The 20,961-nt window shown below is 39.3% G+C and overlaps 1 protein-coding gene across 50 annotated transcripts in view; it reads left to right on the top strand.

The window, feature by feature from the left end:
• Nucleotides 1-20,961, top strand: part of ZBTB20 (zinc finger and BTB domain containing 20) — an 838,196-nt gene that overhangs the window by 772,542 nt on the left and 44,693 nt on the right. The window lies entirely within an intron of this gene.

The following is a 20,961-nucleotide window of genomic DNA, read 5'->3' as shown; positions in this document are numbered from 1 at the left end:
CATTTTCATTCAGCCAATATCTATAAGTTTTCAAAGCTAGAGTGTATTTAAAAGCCAGGTGACATGCCATTTGGCCTTAAAAGGCTGATTAATTACATAAAACACGTTCTTTTCATAACACTAACCCAGAAAAAGAAGTTTTGTTGCTGGTATCCATTTATTCTTGATCCGGATAACGGCACTTCCACAATTACTAAATTGAACAACCAAATGTGGACCTCAGAAGGCCAGTTAGACACAAGGAAACATCCATTTTGAAATTACATAACACAAGTCAGATTTGCATTAGTTATTGGAGTCTCATGTAGCTTGGCTGAATTTCTGTCTTTCCAGTTTTTAATTTATTTTGAAGTGGTTAAAGGATAGCATAAATTTACAGAAGAAAAGAGAATGGCTTCCAAGAATTCAGAAGCCACCCAGACTTCACACAGCCAATGAGAATCCAGGTTAAAAATATTTTTTAATTAAAAAAACTGCCTAAGGGCTAAATTTGGAAATGGGCAGCTTAATGAGATCGTCGCTATTGAAATCACTTCTTTGCTGTTTATTTTTGCCATCTTCCCACTAATCTGGGAGTCACTTCTTCTAATTCTATTTTAAGCAAGTTGATAAATCACGTTTAGGAGATTTTTTTCTTTTTCTGAAATGTAACCCAATACTTCAGAGAAAAAGAAACATGTGTGTTGACAATGGAAAGGAATGAAATAACTTTGGAGTCGAATCCAAAAGAATATTCCTTGTAGTCTTAACATACCCAACAACTCTTCTGAACTGATCTCCATAAAGGATGTCTGGTAACATGCAAATAACTGGCATATTCTTCTTTAAAATGAGTAACATAAGACCTGCAAAGTTTTATTTCAAAAATAAAATTTTGTCCACAAAGACAAAAATTATTAGGAAATGAGATTCTAAATCTTTTATTGTTATTTTTCTGACAGAACAAATGTAAAATTCTGCAAAGAAGGCAAGAGACAATGGTCCAGGAGATTCCATTCTCTATTGCTTCATCATGATAGTCTCTAAAGAGAGGGAAATGAGCTGGCGGCAGGATTGGGGTGAAGAGAGCTTGTTCTATTTAAGGTTGGGCTAAGACCATATTCTAGCCGTCACTAGAAAATGAAAAGGGAAGTAACGTGAGACAAATCTCTGTGGCCTATGTGATTTGAACAGTTGAAGTTGAGGCTTCTATAGAGAAACCAGGGGGCAGAAGCAGGGACTGTGTCCTGAGGACCGTCCTAATAGTCACATCCTTGGACCTTCTTGCCTGGCAATCTTCAATGTAATAGTAATGACAGAAAGAATTGGAAAGTAGAGTGGCACAGTGCCCATAGGCATGTGCACACTGTCCCTTCCCACCAGGAAAATAGCCCGTTCCTGTGGTGAAGGGCCTGGAGTTTCTACATGCAGGTCTTCATTACCCGGCTTTCTGCCACACCTTATGGGTATGGATTACATAGAATTGCCTTAGCCCAGAAATCTTCTGTTACAGCAAAAATGAATGTTTTGTGAATAGAAAAAGCATTGGGCTTCACTTATTGTGCTTTATCATAAGCATCCTCTGGCCAGGCCTTAGCATTGGCATGAAGTAAGTTTCAGGAACAGCACGAGTATGGTGTCACCATACATCTCCTTGGTGGCCCTGGGGAAGCCAGTGGATGTGAGCTCAGTTGGAAAAACAAACCAGGAGGAGAAACCTGATCTCCAGCTGTTTTTAGACAGTCACTTTGATTTTGCCATTAAGATGTGTAAGTCTTCTGTGTTCCAACCTGTTGTTTAAATTGATTATACTTTTCTCCAAATATATTTGGATTGTAGTTTGTCCTGATTTGAGCCTACACTTAGAAGAAAATTGTTTTTAGGAAAGATTCACAGAAATCTGTCCATTTGGAGATTGCTTGAGAGAAGACAGGAAAAAGGTTTATTTTAAGCTGTTAAAATTTTTGGATGCTCTTCTTGCATTCAAGAGGATTTTTTTTTTTTTTTACTTTCAAATGTCATTCTTACCATAGATTAATTTAAAAGCCTAATTTCTTTAAGGTAAAATATTCAGTTCCTATTTAGAACTAACAGATTTGGGGCATTTAAAAATAGTGCCCTTGACTTGTTAGTCTCTTTAACTTCAGAAACATTCCACCAGTGTGTGTTGTTCCAAGCTTTCACAAGTGCTTGAATTTTTATAGCACCTTTTTATTTGTCATGTGTTTAGCAAAATTATTCTTAGTCATGATTTAATGCCCATATCCTGTCAGTATGATCCTTCCCAATTTACAGATGAGAAAACTGAGAAAATTGACACCCAGGTAGATGAAGGACTCGCTTGTGGTTAACTCATTTGGGTACCGAGGGGTGTTTATGGATTTGCTCTCATTGTGAGAGCATTTCTTATTGGAATTCTCTGTTCTGAGCCCAAAGACAGCATTCCTGGCTCTGAACAGGCATCTTGAAAATGTGCAACTACTCATATTGGTGACTGGGTTGTAAAACATGATGGATAAAGCATCGCCACAAAAGAAAAGTCAGCTCTGCATATGAACTGACATGGGTGGGTAAGCCACCATCTTTTTTGCATATGAAGGACACAGGCTGTGTTTTACAGCAAAGATGACAAGTCTGACCCCCTAAATTCTCAGTTGGCTGTTTAACCTCCTGAGCCTCTTCAAATTCGGCAAAAGATCCCAGTGGTATTCAAAACAAGAAGAAATATAGTTGAGATATGCTTTCTTTTGTGAGATGATGGGGTTAATATTGCTGCTAAAATGTATGTTGCTTTGCAGTGCGCCTACTAACACAATTTCCTTTTAGCAATATTCCCCCATTACCCCCTAGCTTACCACCTCTTCACCATTGCTAAAAATCTAATGGTAAGCAAATTCACATGGTGATAATGGAAGGCATTAAGATGAGTTATGGAATCTGAAGGGTAAAAAACACCCTAGGTGTTTGATAGAGCAGTTACTCACTAAGCAAGCTGAGTATGAGCTGAGCCAAGTGCTCCCTTTAAATGCTTAAGCAGGACTAAACCAAGTCAGTAAAGCAGACGAAGCTCTCCATATGAAAAACCTTTCTTGACAGCTATCAAGCTGTAGCACATCACAGTCATATACATGTGATAGACGCGACCAGAACTTTTACTTGCATATTTCTTCCATTTTGTTTTCCCCCAAATAAGGCTCCCATTGAAAGAAGTGATTTTCCTCCCTGTGGCCGTCCTCCCTACTTCTGCTGTAGATCCACCTATTCTGATGTCTTTCTTTTGTTGGAAGCTGATATCCGTGGTGACTTACCTTCCCATGTTTTACACCGGCCTCATCAGACTGTCTCGTTTTTTGTGTCTTTGCCAAGATGCACTTACGCATGAACGGTTTTTATTTATTTTTCATTGAACCTTTACACATTTCCAAACTGTTGTGTGGATGGGTTTAACTTGAGCTCCATAGGTAGCATCACTCTGCTGGGGCTGGACACTCACAGAGGCCAGTGGGCTCTTCCTTTTCCAACTCTTGCCATCCACCTTCCTTGGCCTCCCCCTCCCAACCATTTGCTTCACCCGCCCAAGTCTGTGTGATTAAAATTTTTAGTACACTTGGCTCATTTTGAACTTTTAAGCAATTTTTTAGAGAACAAAACAGAGGATTTTTATGGCAAACTCCATTAATGCCACATTAAGGCTGACATTTTAATTACCCCAAAGTCAGGAAATGCAAAGTTCAGGTTCCCACAGCAACAGAAACTGTCCCCTTGAGTGCTGGCATCACAGCAGATTCTTTCATTCCCTGATTACACAACACTGGGTGTGGGGACATTGTTTTTATCCACGTATGTGGAAAGGAGCGCAGCTTTTATCCTTTGATTTTTTTTCCTATAACTACAGTTGAGGATATGGGTCTTTAGCTTCCCTCCCAAAACCATCTATACGTATTATCCTGGAATGGAAGACTATTATAGCTCTACATGTGCACACGGACAGAATTAAAGTTGCTGTGGGAACATTAACTCTGATTTCCGGACTTCCGTGCCAGTCACATTTAAACCATAATGTTGTAATTTTTGGCATGTAATAAATGTGCATTTCATGTACACAGACAGAAAGAAGCATAAAATGTATTTTAAAGAGCAATTAATTACTAACTTTGTGATTAAAAAACATTTGGTGCATGTTCCTTCCCATTTAGCATCAGCTGCTGGTCTTAGCCAGGCCTAATAGATGACATACTGTGTCTCATCCTGTAACTCAGATGTACTTACTGTATGTTCCTGTTCTTCCAGATAATTAATTCCCTTAGTAAAGCTGTAGGGGGAAAACAAAATGGAAGGAATATGCAAGCATGTAAATAGGGTAAGGGATATTTCGAAGGAAATTATTCATTTCTGTGAATAAACCTTTTAGTCCCTGATAACGAGCCAGAAATCTGCTAAGTGGGTGTAGACAAAGGTTTCTGGCCATCTTAGAGCATCTGGTTCGGGGCCATCAGAACAACGTGAAAGCAGATTTCCCCTTGAATTGCAGGCATGCCCACTGGGGGAGTGATTTTACTCTGTAAAAACTTATAGGCTTAAGGCTTAAAAAGTTATTTTACTCTATAACAACTTTTTAGTCTATGCTGTATTCAAACTGGAAAGTAAAAGTTATAGGGAATCAGGTAAGATGAGGGCTTTGCTAAAGAACCCCTGACTTAAAGAGTAATTTTTTTTCTTCCTTTACATTTAAATCTGGTTTACCCATTTGTGTTAGAGAAGGCAGTGTTTCAAAATAACTGTTTGAACGGGTTTGTGATTGAAAGGCGTTAGTAGCAATACTCTATGGTGCCGTGTTTAAAAATGCGAATGCTTGAGTATATATTTGAAACCAGATGAAATAAAAAACTTTACTGAAAGGATGTATAGCTTAAACTCTAGGTAAGGCTTTAAGGGAGACATGCTCAATGAAGAACCTCGTGCTATCCGTTCATTCTGTCTCCTGTTGTGTATTTCTTTTTGTTCAGTTTGGTTGCATGTGATATTTAACCTTTAAGAAAAATACTTCAGTTTTACAGGGCTCTGATTTGCTTTTACTTGGGCTGTCTGTATGTGTGAATGTATGTCTGTATGAGTGAAAACTGCTCAAGCAAGTTTGAAGGTCTCCTTGGCAAATTTGACTGCATGTTCAGAAAGTTTCCAATCGGAAAGCTGATTCAGTGTAAAACCTTCCAAAAACTTCCTGAGGCACCTGTTCACATGAAAAGATTGGATTTCTGTTGGAGGTGCTCAGAAGGCAGTGTTTATAACTGAAGATCTCTGTTTGGTGTGCCAAAAAATGAAAAACATTTTGGCCCCAGAAAACCTCCATAAATGTTCAAAATGTATAATCAAACAAAAGCTTCATTTGGATTCAAATGCATGTATCTCAGCAGATGTGTCTAAACTAACTGGAATCCCACAGGAGCAGCTGAACTGGATTTTGGTATGTCTTGATAACTGAAAGAGTTATTCTTAGACTTTGGAAGGACAAAAATGGTCCATCTGTGAAGAACCGTAATAGAGACATGGCAAAAAACAGCATCCTCTGAAAGAGTTTATTTATGGAATTTAGGACAAGTTGGACAATCCTGAAAACATTTTAGGGTCACACTAATTTGCAGAGAAAATATAGCCAAAATGGAATGGAATAACAACCACAGACAGTTACTATCCAATGGCTTGTTATTAATTTTCTAATAAATTCTGTATCAGTTAAGCAGTAATAGAGTGTCTTTGGTACAACTAAGTGCTCTCGTTGCCCCCAGTGTTCTGCATTCTGCTTTATTCTATGTCCTGTAAGGAATTATATATTTATCTTTTCATTTAAACTGTTTTTCTGTCATTTCTTTGCCAAGTAAGCCCCTCATCTGTTAAATGTGGATTTCATGTCATTAAAGATAGTCTTTCCCGTTTTAAAAAGTCACCTTTCTGCCTCTTAGTTAATTGATACCTAATCTCTTTGGAATTTTTTCGTTACCTTTTATACCCTTTATTTAGAGATTTTAGGGCTTAGTCCAGCACTTATACATTGGAAGGCCAGTTCGTTTTTTTTATTTGCTCTAATTTCCTAGAGTTTCCACTTTGTGCATTTGGGGACACACTTATTTTAAAAAAGCACAGGTCTTGAAACTTTGTATCTTAATCTACCTCTATTTTTTAAATTGGCCCTCTTTTTATAAAACTTATTATTTCCCTACAACACCAATTTAACTGGGTTTCTTCCATAGTCACTTAATGCAGTAATTTCTGGTAGTCGTTCTTATTCATTCATTCATTTAGTCATTAATTCAGTCATTGATCAAATGTTATCAGATCCCTCATTCTGCACCAAGTCCTCAGCTAAGATTAGGGATGAAGATAGGAATAAGACCCCATCCCCACACTTTGGAACATAACGGGGTAAATATAAATGCAGAATTAAAGTGTTCCAGTATGCACAAAATGCTACAGAGCCCCCGAGGAAAGAGCCTCTTGCAGTGGAAAGAGCTCCACACCAAAAATGAAATTAAACTGGATCATAAAGGAGTGGGCATTTGTAAAGTAGAAGGCAGAAGTAATGGCATTCCAGGCAGAAGGAACAGAAAGAAGCAAAACCATAGAGGCACAAACAGAGCACAGAGTTTTCAGAAAACAGAACAGTTCAGTTATGACACTGAGGCCTTCTTATACTTTGCCTCATTTTAATCATGGGAAGATTTGTATTTGGGTAACATTGTCTATTGTTATAATTCAGCTGAGCTGAATCCTATATCCATTTTAGAGACATTTGCTTTCCAAATATATAATAAAGCAAGACATCTACTTATTTTCTAATAGGCAAAAGAACCCTTCCTTCCACACAGCCAGTCAAAGTAAGAAAGTATTCTGAGGGGGCCAGGCACAGTGGCTCACGCCTGTAATCCCCGCACTTTGGGAGACCAAGGCGGGCAGATCATGAGGTCAAGAGATCGAGACCATCCTGGCCAAATGGTGAAACCCTGTCTCTACTAAAAATAGAAAAATTAGCTGGGCATGGTGGCACGTGCCTCTAGTCCCAGCTACTTGGGAGGCTGAGGTAGGAGAATCGCTTGAACCCAGGAGGCGGAGGTTGCAGTGAGCCGAGATTGCACCACTGCACTCTAGCCTAGTGACAGAGCAAGACTGCATCTCAGGAAAAAAAAAGAAAGTATTCTGAAGGACCTAGTGATGATTTTGATCAGTAAATCACAAAATAAATTTTCTTTTTATTTTTCTTTTTTGTTTAAACAGGATGTGGCTCTGTTGCCCAGGCTGGAGTACAGCGGTGCAATCTCAGCTCACTGCCACCTCTGCCTCCTGGGCTCAAGCAATCCTCCCACCCAGCCTCCTGAGTAGCTGGGAACATAGACTTGTGCCACCACAGCCAGCTAGTTTTTTGGGGGGGTTTTTGTTTGTTTGTTTTTTAGAGGTGAGATTTTATCGTGTTGCCCAGGCTGGTCTCGAATCCTGAGTTCAAGCAATCCGTCTGCCTCGGCCTCCCAAAGTGCTGGGATTACAGGCATGAGCCACCACACCTGGCTCAGAATAACTAATTGTTGAGAAAAGTTCATTCATGGAGCCAGAGTCACCTACAGGTGTCATGCTGGAACTTTGTCATTGATTTGTGGCCCTTCCCGACTCGAACAGTCTGTCCTCTTATGAAATCCTCCCAGGTCCCTTGGCAAGTCTGGTCTCAATGCCCATTGGCTCAAGTTACACTGTGTCATATTGCTCTCCCAAACAGTGCATAGATATGATTATCCACATGTAACTGTTAGGGCCCCATGCTGATTTTCAGGGTTCTGTTCTTCATCTTGCCGTCTCATCCCATGCAGGAATACATCTTTAATTCTTATCTACAGCTGCTAGTGACAGTTTCATGCGTGCTTCCTCTGTTCATGGCAGATTTCATTATATAAAATTAGTGCTTCTCCATATCTGTCAAGACTTCTCACATCCTTACTTAAAATAAAAGAGGCCACATGCACTACTGCCCTTAGAGTTGGATCATTTAGGATTGATTGAGAGCAAGCATGAGGATTCTTTAAGGACTTCTTGCTTTAAGGAAATTTCAAGTCAGATCTTTCCACCAGTCACCTCACACTAGGTACCATAATCACGTACCTTATTACTTCATCAGCAGAATCCCTTTTTTTTTTTTTTTGCTTTCTTTTTTGCTTTTCTTCTGCCTCTGAATCATTTGTTCTCTCTGAGGAATGTGTGCCAGTTCTAACTTTTTATCAGCAGTGCAAGATTAAATGTTACCTGGTCTATACCCATTATTGTACACATGAGAAAACTGAGGCCCAAATAACACAAGTGTTATAACGAAAGTTTCCCAGCATAATGAGTGACGGAGTCAGAACCAGAACCCTGCCCTTTCTCCCACCATTTATGCTGCCTGTTACTAAGTCTGCTTCTGGACAAACTTAATGTTCTCTGAACAGAAAGGAGTCAGGACTATTCATCCATCAATATAGTGGATGCTTTCAGTGTGGAGGACCACAGGCTAAGTATTGTGCAGGATGCAGTTTTATAAACTGGAGCACTAGGCTCAGAGACTTAGAGTCTTGTAGAGAAGATCAAATAACATTCACAAACAACTTCCATGCAGCGTGGTTAAAGATATGTCCCCATACACAGAGACCCACCGGAGCATTGATTCACTCACTCAGCAAGTATGTATAGAGTATATCTTTTGTGCCTGTCACTACAGTGAGTACCATGAGGACACAAAGGTGGAGAAAAACAGACCCCACCACCAAGAATCTTAAAACAATATGTATCCTCACATCACCAGTATCTGAGAATTTAGAAAGTTTGTAAAGTATATTTTAATCCAGTTAACAGTAATATCTAGGTAGGTTTATTAGACATGGCTCCATTTGAGCTCTTTTGAAAGACTGGAAATGAGGCATCAGGACTAGGTATGAGGGGTTTGCACCTCTGTTGCAGAGCTGTGGAAGGGTGTTAAGTAGGGCCTACCATGAGCAAGATTTTGGGAAGATCTAATTTGGCAGCCTGGATGTGAGAAGGAGCAACTGGAGGAAGGAGAGGGTCCAGACAGCACTGTCAGTATTTCACACTATTGGTGACCTGAAGGGGGCGGTAATAGGAGGAATGGGGAGGATCCAGGTGCAACAGATTTTGTGGATGAGGGTAGACAGCTCTGGGAGCAGAGTGTTAGTTACAACAAAGGCAGTTATCAAAGATAACTCCAAGGTATCAAGTAAAGATGAAAAGCATTTAAAGGAACCAAATTGAATTCCATTTTATATAGTGCCGAGTATGAGCTACCACAGGTGTTCCCAGTGGAGACAACTAACACTGAGTTACAAACAGGGTCCTGGGCACAGCAGGAATGCTTGAGATTAGGACTAGCAAACACTTTGGCCAAGAGCACTATAAGCCATAAATATGGGAGTAAACTTCAAAGAAGTCTTTGTTGAGAGAAAAAAGGAAAGCAAAACCTTGGGAAATATTTACATGAGTGATAAGAAAGAGAATGAAGAATGAATAAATAGAGGAAAAGAAAAGAGGGTTCTAAGGGATAGGAGAAAAACCAGGATAGTGCAGAGAGACCATCAGGGAGAGGAAGGATCAGCAGTCAGTATCAGGTGCCACAGACACCAACGAGGGAGAGACCTAGGAAAAGATTACCTTAGGTTTTGGGATTACTAGCCTCCTGATTGTTGTCAAGAAAACAGAATCAGATGTGTCACAAAAAAGACCATAAAGAGGGGTTCAGGAGCAAACATAGGATAAATGGGAAAGCAACTATTACAAAGTACAAGTTTAATGTTTTAAAAAGAAATAATGAGTGGGTAACTCAAAAGTGGAGTAATGAATATTTTTATGATACAAGAGTTCCTAGCCCATTATAGACTGAGAAAAACCAGTGTTAAGGGAGACTCTGCAATTAAATAGGCAAAGTGAGAAGGAATTAGATCTTCCATTTCACAGGGCAATTGGAATGGTAAATATATGCGAAAGGAATTTGAAGGCACTACCCAAGCCCAGTGAGGCAGTAATTATATTATACTGGTTCTTTCTCTACTTCTTCTCAACATTGCTTTCTATTATTTTTTATGAGAAATAATGTTTTACAAGTATTATTACTTCACAAATATTAACTCAGTTCCTTACCCTCAGTAATCTCTGAACACTAAGCAGAGGATAGGTGTCATACACTTTGAACATTTAAATCATCTTAACAATTTTTAAAACAATTTTTAAAAACAATTGTTTTTGAAATGACAAAGCATAATTCTTTAAAAGCCATGTTCTGTGTACTTCTTTCATGATACGGCCAATTCAGGTAGCTCTGTAATTACTAATAACAAACCTATGTGCTATTCTCAAGGCCTCCTTCATTGTCATGGGACATCCTCAAATTCATTATTTGTAGGGAGGGTTTCAATTTGTTTACTTAAAGTATGCTGCTTTCTGTGATGGTCCAAGACATTCCAAAGGCCAATCCCACCTGTACACAAAGTATCTGATATACTTCTACTGTAGGATGGTGATCTGGAACCAACTGGATCAAACGATACTTTGTTCTACTATTAAAATACCTGTAAAACTAAATAAGGAGATTATTTTGTCACTACTGAAAATTATATAAACAACCACGTGGAACAATGTTGAACATGAGTCTTTATAATTTCACAAGGCCAAATGAATTTATAGTTGATGTCAAAATTGACCTTGAGGAGTTTTTTCCTTTCCTCTCCAATTCTAAAAATGAGTTTCCTCCTACTTATTTATCCTCACTAGTTTTAGCTTGGTTATGCTATCAGTTTTATACCAAGATATTAGACCAAAGAGTACAGAATGTTTAAAAAAGCTTGGTGTGGCATGTAGAATACTACAAAGAATTTCAAGAAGCAATAACTGAATTAACTTTGTCCTTCAATTTTTTACTGTAATCACGTTCTTCCCTATATAATCACTGATTATCTCTTTGCCTCATATCTTAACCAGGTATTTAGATGTAAAGGAGACAATGAAAGAAAGGTGCATATAAGTTTGAACTACAAAAGATAACTCTGTGTCTAATGGAAAAGACACATGCAAATTCTAAACTAAAACTTTTAGAAGTTAACCCCAGCATAAAGGATACATGTCATTTTCTCAGGGAAATACTGTAGGTCTTTATAGGTACACCTGACTGGATTTTTTCCAATTTTCAGAAATCTAGCGCATTCCATTTTCTTCCTGACCTAAAGGTCCCAGATGGGTGACTAGATCCTGGGATTCCTGAAGTGGCCTAAGTAATCCTGGGTTGACATGCTAACAGGCACTGCAAAGCAGGCCTGGTTTCACTGGGCAGTGATACAGGCAAAACATGCCCCCACTTCCAGCCCTGCTCCAGAGCAGGAGTTCTTGACCTGGAGGCCTTGGACTCTACTGGTACCATTACTGGGCCTTTCTTTTAGAGGTTCATATTCTTTCCTGCGTGTTGTTCTGGGACACAGGTTTAAAGATTTTGTTACATTAGGGTCAGAGAACTAACAGAAGGAAAAAGCCACTTCCCCAGGACATATCCTAATCAGAATCTGCACCCTCAAACCTGGCACCCAAGAGTGAACTTAGAAGCAATGAAGAGAGGTCCCTGTGAACATCCCAATGCAGAATGGCTCCTGATGCCCTCTCGGGTCCCTCCGATATAGCTTCAGGGCGGGGGCAGGTATGATAACAGACTGCTAAAGCTATTTCTTGAACATGTTGCTAATGGACTAAGACTGGGGCTATGTGTTGTTTTCCAATATTCAGAAAATATTTTCTCACCCCCATGGTCTAGTTATTTGCTCTTTTTAACGTGAACTTCAGCCTATGGATGCATTTTATGTGCTTTTAATTAACCTCCCTATGTTTCCATTTCCTCATGTGCATAATTGCATAATGAGAATAAAAATAGTATGCATCTCATAGGGTTATTAGAAGGATTCGATGCAACACTATATGTAAAGCCCTTAAAGCAGCACCAGAAAAACAGCCAGCGCTCCGTGAATTTGAGTGTCGGCTACAGTTTTAAGTGCTTGAAAATTATTAATATGAACTAAAATTGATGCAGCCTAAGTGAAAGTTGTTGCAGGTCCCCATCCTTTCCCCCTGAGAACGACTGAGGCTGAAAAGCCCTAGATCTATGGGAGGAGATTGTGTGTAGGACAGTTACATCCTTCACTTCGAGGAAAAGCCAGTGCCCTTCTTCTTGTCCCTTCTTGGATTCAGGCCTGAATAGACTGGGAAGTTTCTCCATTATCTCTTTGCCTTCTTTTATTCCCACATTTGTATGTTTTTTTTTCCTAAAAATGAAAGAGGACTAATATGCATAATCTTATTACAAAACACCCCATTTACAGATAAGGAAACTGGGGCTGAAAGAAGTTTCAAATCTCTCTGAATGTTGTCTTCTTGGTATAGGGAAGGGTTAGAGTGTTATTAATATTATAGCATTACATTCTAGTGTTAACCTGTTAAGTTCCTTTTTGTCTTCAAGTGCATTCTAGTCAATAAGAGATTTTCACGTTGGGCATGGTGACTCACGCCTGTAATCCCAACACTTTGGGAGGCCAGTGTGGATTTATCACTTGAGCCCAGGAGTTTGAGACCAGCCTCAGCAACATAGTGAAACCCCGTCTCTACAAAACAGTTAGCGTGGCATAGTGGTGTGCACTTGTAGTCCAGCTACTTGGGAATTTGAGGTGGGAGGATCACCTGAGCCCAGGAAGTTAAGGCTTCAGTGAGCCATGATCATCCCACTGCATTCCACCCTGGGTAACAGAGTGAGATCCTGTCTCTAAAAAATAAAAAAAGAAGAGAGATTTTCAAATTATAGGGAATGGACTTGTGTGCTCTCTTACCTCAGAATACATTGTAGGAGCTGTACATTTTCCTATGTGCACCCATCTACAATCTGTCCATTCACCTTAGGTGCCCTGTCACCACAGCTCCTTCCAGCTGGGATACCCGAAGAAGGCAAAACATCAGATCCTTAGAATGTGCAAACTTCTGTGCTACCATATCAGAGAGCCCCTTGCAAAGACAAATACTTACAAGTAAAGAAATGCATCTTTTATTTTTTTGAAAGTCCGTCGGCTTGATGGCATGAGAGTTGTCTGAAATAATTCAAAACAGAGGTAAACTTAGAAGAGTGAGTTTCACTTCCGAGGAGGATTGCTTGTAATCACCCTGCTTACTTACCTTCTTCTATTCTGAAGCAGTCTGCAGTAGTTAGGAAAAGTGTAATCTTAAGAAATTCAGTAACAGTCACTGGCTCATTGTACCTGGTAAATTTTCCCCGTGCCGTGGTGCCCACGGTTTTTGGTAATGCATGGAGATAATTTCGGACGTCTGCTTCTCTTAACTCCTGAGCACTTTTGCTTCTCACTGTAGAATTCCAGAGACACATGGGTATGGAACTTGATCTACAAGCCTCCTAGTAATAGTTGCAGATTAGATTGAAAGCCAAACTAGACTGTACACAAGTCTGTATAAATCCCAAAATAGAGCTTTAAAATAATAACTTACTGAGTCATGATTTCTGCATCTCATATGCAGTATTCCTTAAATCACATGTTGATGGCTAATCAGCAAAATCCAAAGACGCAAATTAGATGGTACAATATTTACAGAGAAAATATATGTGTAGTTTGAAAAGCAAGGATTCTCAGGGTTACAGTCCCACCCCCATTCCCCCCAGAAATGATAGCAGTTGCAATCTGAACTCTCCACATTGTAGCCAAGAAAGGAATGAATATAACAATGGAAAGAGAGAGATTTAAGATAGAACTTCTTAGTTAAAGGAGTCTGGACCTTCAAGAAATATGTTTAAGAAAGATTCAGAAGAAATACTAGGTAAGATGAATTATTCCTTTTCCTCAAGTAAAATTCTAGCAGCGTACTTGTTAAATGTTTATTTTGGCCAGGTGACAGAATTCAGGAGGGCGGAATCTTGTTTACCTTGTCCACTGCTGAATCCCTAGCACCCAACAAAGTGCTTACACAAATTAGGAGTAAGGTGCTCAGCAAATGTTTGTTGAATGAATAAATGAATGTTGTGGGGAGAATGAAGCTAAAATAATGGTGTAGTGCATTTGTAAGCATTATGCCCATTTGTGAAAATAATAGGTACTAATTTTTTACCCGATTATTTTTTTCATTCAGCAGACCTACAAAACAAAGTGTATCACAAATACCCTCTGCTTTTTATGCTGGGGAAACAGAAAAGCTTTCTTTTGAATGTAAGCTGCTACATGTTTTAATTCTAATAGCAATATGGCAGGTCAACTTTGTAGTATAATCTGGTGCCTGTTTTTGATAGATACCATGGAAATAGATACTTATTTTCAAGATGCTCAAACAGATGATTAGGCAAAAGCTCTAGCAAACCTTGAAACAACAAAAAGGAAAGGTTTTCCCACTCCCACCTCCCGTTACTGTAACATCCTGTACAGTTTTCTGCAACCCCACATCCTCCCTCCTTGTTTCATCCTTTTCCTGGGTCTAATCTTTGTCTAGGGAATACAGCATGTGACTGTCAGTCTAGCAAGGAGACAGTTCTTGAGAAATCCACCCCCTACACACTGTGTTCCCAAGCTCCTCTTACGGGAATGGCATGATTTGATCAGCAGCAGGCAGAGCTGGCCCAGGGAAACAAGAGTTTGGCATAGAAATCTTAGTGCCCTCCTGCTGGAAGGGCCCTCAAGAGAGATGCTTCATGCCCACCCTCCCTCAACTGGCTGGACAGTAGAAGGATGTGTAGGAAAACAAATTCGTGGCTGAATGAATAGAGGATTAAATGAATGAGAGATGAGTTCACTCCTCCAGAAGTCCCCGCCATCCCACTTGAATAGAAAGGCTAACTTTGAAGCCACTCTGTTCTCCATGGCACTATTTTATGTATACTCAGCTTTGGAATATGGTTGCCATCTGCTGCCAGTGCTTAGGACTAAGGAAGTATTGGGGTGGGTAGGAGGAGGCTGGGAGGGAAGAAAAGAGACACTTAAAATGAGCTAATGATCTCCTTTGTGTTAGAGCCTAGGTTTCAGAACATCAGTCCTGTACTTCAAGAACAAAACACCAGTGTGTCTTAGACCACACCAGGCGCCGGCACATCAGATAAAGCCTGTGCTGTGTGGTGTTCAGCCACCGAACCTAGAGAAGTTCTAAAAGTGAAATTACAGGTGCAAACTGAGGAAACTAAAAGGAGAAAAGGCCAAGGGTAAAATACAATCAGGAGGGCTCTACAGACATGTATCTTTGGGGTTACAGTAGTTGAAAAATGAATCTACTAATTAATGAGTTGGATAATACTATAAAGGCAAGGAATTTAAGGATCTTTAGAAGAAATGAGACACTTTTCCATACGCTCTGAGTATATTGTGAGCCTTTAGTGTAATCTCAGGGTGAAAGTGACCTGGCTATTGTGTATTGCTGTAGATGTAACTGTTGATTAAGTGTTAGAGATTGCTGTACTAGAGGCATGCATGGTGGTCCTTTAAAAACAGAAAAGGCTGTTAAGCTCAGCTAGTAAGACAATCGAACGTCTCTGAACGGCAGAGAATAGCTCATAGAGCTTCCTAGCTTCCCTGATGTTGTTTGCATAAATTGTTGGGGGATGTTTGTTTGTTTGTTTGAGACAGAGTCTCACTCTGTTGCCTAGGCTGGAGTGCAGTGGCATGATCTCAGCTCACTGCAACCTCCGCCTCCAGGGTTCAAATTATTCTCCTGCCTCAGCCTCCTGAGTAGTTCGAATTATAGGCATGCGCCACCATGCCCAGCTGATTTTGTATTTTTAGAAGAGACGAGGTTTCACCATGTTGGCTAGGCTGGTCTCAAACTCCTAAACTCAAGTGATCCACCTACCTCAGCCTCCCAAAGTGCTGGGATTGCAGGTGTGAGCCACCATGCCTGGTCAAATTGTTGGTTTTGACACAAAATCATATTGATAATTTATGTACTGAAATAACATGCCAGAGAATAGTAATTAAGCTGGGGATGTATGCTAGTGAAAAAAAAAATATTACAGTGAAGTTTATTTTGGGAAAGGATTAGCTAATTGGCTAGGCATGACATTTGAAGGCCATGTACTGTTATGTATTCAATAGTAGGCCTGTATCTTGAATTGGAGGAAGGCTGAAATTTCTTTTTGCAAGGGAAGAACCTCATCAGCGATGTATATAAGTATAAATTTAGAGACAATGACAATCCTAGAAATGCAAAATACCACTTTAGGGAGCAGTAAGTGATTGCTGAGCAGTGTGTCAGACTCAGTGTCTGGGAGCAGCAAATCAGAACATATTTGTTGGCTGTGTGAGCTCTGGCCTTGACTACTGTCTTCCAGCAGGAACAAGTCATATACAACTGTGACTCAGCCACAATTAGAATATTAGTAATGCCCTAAATCTATCTCATGTACAGTTTCTCTTCCTAGGAACCTTGTGTGCCTCATATTCTATTTCTCCCTACAACATCCCTGTGAAGCATACACACCTTTGTTTTACAGGTGGGACAACAGGTCCACAAAGGAATAGTTTAATTCTTTGTCTTCAAATGTGAAATGATTGGTAATCAGTATACTGACCCAGCTCATTGTAATGTTTTTCACATTATTTCAGGTTTCCTAGGCAAAGGACATATTTTATCTTCTCATTATTATTTTTAATTAGTTTTCAGAAAAGGTGAGATAAAAACAGAATCTAACAAATATCCCATGGAGATATTTGGTGTTCTCTTTTCTTTTAAGAATAAATTAAGACCTTCTCTGCTCCTCTCTGCTGGCTCTCTCGGCAGATAGTCAAAATCCCATGCCAATTTTCAAATGAATAAGGGCTCATTCTAATAGCTGATCACAGTCCCCTCTGTTGAGGAAACAGCCTTTTAAATTCATGTCTGGACCCTGAATAAGTTACTCTTGGTTATAAACTTTAACAGTTTGACCTGAAGGTTTTTAAACTGTACTAATATATAACCTGCTTGTGAGTTCAGCAATAAATTTATCCCCAGTATGTGAAGGGCCAAAGAGAAAACTAGTGTCTTTTATTCTCTCCAGTGACCTTCACTAAATATTGCATATTTACTTTGTAAATGAGGACACCCAGTGGCCGCCAAGAGAAAATATTCTAAACAATCCTTGACACTACTGTTAATGTACATATAAATACCCTGTTATCAATGCTGATTGATAGATATTTCTGTAACATCTGTTACCAAGCAGGTTAGCTTCCCTAACTTAGGCAAAAGTGATCGGAGTTTGGCCTGATCATTTTTCTATCACATCATAGATTGGTCATCTCTTCTTATTTTTTATTACAAAGTATGGCTTAGCTTTGGGTTCCACTGAATCCTCTGTTGACAGGGGGACCCAGTGAGCTGTCTCTCTGGGGAAATGGAATCAGGGAGATAGAGACAGCATGGCATGTGTCAGAAATCATAAATGAATGAGCAGAGTTTGTGGGCAACTCAGTGAACGCATAAAACAATTGCTTGGACTTTAAATTCATATTGAAAATAGAACTGTGGGTAGGTAGGGAAATAAAGGACAAGAAGAAGAGCATTACACAGAACTTCAGGGGCAAAAAAGCCCTGTCAGGACCATATCACATAGACATATCTCAGAGTAAATGTGCGCCCTGAGGTTCCCACTTGTTTGTGAAGTGTAGTGAAGAGTTGACCAAACAAGCACTCACATAGAACCCACACATTATAAAGAAACATGCTGGGCACAATGAGGGATCCAGTTACATATTTGTAGTTGTCATTGTAGTTGTGGTTATAACAAGACAAGATACTAGCCTTTGGGAGGCTTTGAGTCTTAGAGAGATAAGACAGACACAAATGAAAAAAGAAACAATAATATATTGGTAAGAACTAACTTAGGTGCTACATGTATAGGAAGTTCAGGTGAACTTCCCCAACACTCCTCAACATTCAGGTACAAAAAAATTCCCTTATTTTTCTAAAGAAAATTAAACCTGAGGCCCCTGTCACCAAATTCGCAAGAAATACAGACAAGTTTTGGGGCTCCCTTCTCATCCCTAGATTGGTACAAGACTCATTAAATCTAAGTCCTTAGTCCATGATGGTCTCCATCATTGACATTGCTTGACTACCCCACAAAGATGCCATTGAGCCTCGTCCTTCTGACTGCCAGCACTACTGCACTAGCTGGGTTTACAGATGCCCTCCACAGTGGTCCTTGCTGTTGACCATTGGCCCAGCCCCCAGATGATCACTGTTCCTCTCAAAGTGGTGCCTTTTTATGTCCAGCCTCCAGAAGTGTGCCAAGCAATTACCCCAACTGGAGCTGTATGCAAGTAGAGACCTTGCTACCTTCCCCATTTGAGGGAAAGTTGATTGTTTTTCTCTCCAGTAATGCTATCCAATTCTCTAACTCCAAAGCATCAATCAGCCTCACTCTCCTTACCCCTTCTGGGTTAATAATTCATTTTAGAGAACAGAGGTTAGGAAAGAAAACTCTTTGTTTTATGGTTTATTCTTTAGGGCTTAATGGGCTCTGAAACCACAACTCCCTGAGGCAAAGGGGCCTATAAAGTATACAAAAACCTGGCCGTTCTTCCCTACAGGTGGAGGAAGGGGGAGATACCTTCTCATTAAGAAAGTTTTCTAATTCAGTGAGAACAAGCCAAAAATGAATGTCTCAGTTTATTACCTCACCAACCAGTGGAAACCAAGAAAAGTGAACTCTAGTAATCACAGAAGGCTTCACAGAAAAGGAAAAAGTTTGAATAAGGTTCATGGGGATGATAAGACTTGGTGAGGAGAGAAACCACAATAACTTCAGAACTGCGGAAAATTCAGCAGAAGAGAAGTAAAAATGAATGTAATCCACACACAGGAAAGCAAAATGGCCAACCTTTTGGATTAGCACAGAGATTTTATTTTAGAGAAAATCAAATCCAACCAAATCAGTGAAGTGAAATCAGATAATTTGAATGTTAGCTATAGCTATAGGAGACTTCTATAGCTCAATGTCTTTTTTGACAATATGTAAATAATATAATAAATATTATACAAAAGACTATATAAAGAATATCATAAAGATAAAATGCCTACTTGTGATTAAAATAATTATAAAGTATGCCTTCTACTTTACTTATTTACCAGAACCTCCCAAGGTTTTGAGTTCTATCTGACAGCACTTATTCTTCATCTCAGTATAAGCTAAAAAGGAACTTAGGTCCTATTCTTTTTTTTTAATGATTTCCCATGCCTGGTTCTATACCCTAGGTGTGCAGATGAATTTCAGCTACTCTCTTAACCTAGCCCACACAAATCACCTCAGTGCTTCCATTTTAACCAGTTATCCAACAAAACAGATTTACCTTTTTCCTTGGCTTTTCCCTGTTGCTTTGGGATAGAAGGTCTTTACTCCTCAGTAAAATTATCTATCATGGCTCAAGTCCATAGAGAAATTGGCCGGGCACAGTGGCTCACGCCTGTAATCCCAGCACTTTGGGAGGCCAAGGTGGGCAGATCACAAGGTAAGGAGTTCGAGACCAGCCTGACCAACTTAGTGAAAACCGTCTCTACTAAAAATACAAAAAAAAAAAAAAATTAGCCGGGTTTGGTAGCACGCTTGTAATCCCAGCTACTCAGGAGGCTGAGGCAGGAAAATCGCTTGAACCCAGGAGGCAGAGGTTGCAGTGAGCCGGAGATCGCGCCACTGCACTCCAGCCTGGGGGACAGAGCAAGACTCTGTCTCAAAAAAAAAAAAAAAAATCTTGCATTCCCCTCCTACCAACAAACAGAGATACTCTTGAAAAACAGCGGTCTCATTGGAAGCAACTTTTTTTAATTTGTCAGAAAGACCCAAGGAAAGAACATTTGAGCATGAATTTGAAGACCTGCTTCAAAAGCAGTTTCAGAACAGCACAGCAACAGAGGACTAAAGGAAGTTCTATGAATTGGGAACTCAATGATATTTTTTGCCAGAAAGATTTTTTATTTAATGACACTATTGAGTTCTGTTTTCTCACTCGTTTAAGTTCAGAGAAAAGTTTTCCCAAAGTCAAAAAATCAGTTTCTTACCTAACTATAATTCATCAGTGTGTGATGATATTCTTTAAAGAAATGCCATACCTGAGAGTTATACTGAATCTTTGAACTCACTGAATTTATAAATCTGTTTTTTTCTATAAAATAAGTATATGATTATGTAGAGACCATAAGAACAGATTATCAAGTAAGAAGATGCTGGTTTTCATATACTCAATTTTTAAATTTGTGATTGCTTCTTAAGCAAAACAAAAGACCTAACTTATTAACTGTACAATTGAATATACAGATCCTTCTTTAAGGTCTATTCAAAGCCAAGTTCAAACAGCACAAATTTGTGAATTTAAGTAGATCGTTTGGTTCATTTTTGTATACCACCCACGGATGTAGCATCTCTGTATTTTTGTTCCCCAGATTTAGTGAACAAAGGAAAAGGTTACAATAGGGCAGTAGCTAAATTTGTAAGTAAAGCGCTTTAGAGAGAGAAAAAATGAAACTCCTAAAAGGTGTCTCGAAAGGTTTACAATATAAGAGGATTTAAAGGCATCAACCTCAGATTTCATTGACTTTTTTCCTTAGTCCCAGCAGGTCTTCTCCCCCTCATTTCATTTCAACTTTGGAATGGTGGCGTAAGTGTCTTTCAGAATGTCGTCTGGAATTATCTATCCAATTCTTTATTCACAGAGTAAAACTTAATTTTCACAAACTGTACTGTAAAGTAAATTTCAACAGTTTACCTCATTGGAATCAGATGCTCAAAGTATAAAAAATTCATAAAGCATATAGTGTGATAATACTCAAGACTGAAGTTTTAACTGATGGTTGGAATTGGTTTCATAAAGTGGATGCTCAATTACTTGTTGATTGATTGGTTATGCCCTCACCTCATAAGTAAGGGATTTGAGGTAGCTTAAATTAATATCCAATTGTTAATAAATATGT

The sequence above is a fragment of the Gorilla gorilla genome, chromosome 2 (assembly GCF_029281585.2).
Source record: "Gorilla gorilla gorilla isolate KB3781 chromosome 2, NHGRI_mGorGor1-v2.1_pri, whole genome shotgun sequence".
NCBI lineage: Eukaryota > Metazoa > Chordata > Mammalia > Primates > Hominidae > Gorilla > Gorilla gorilla.
Note: the sequence above shows the minus strand (reverse complement) of the source record. Positions and strands in the feature narration are given on the sequence as shown.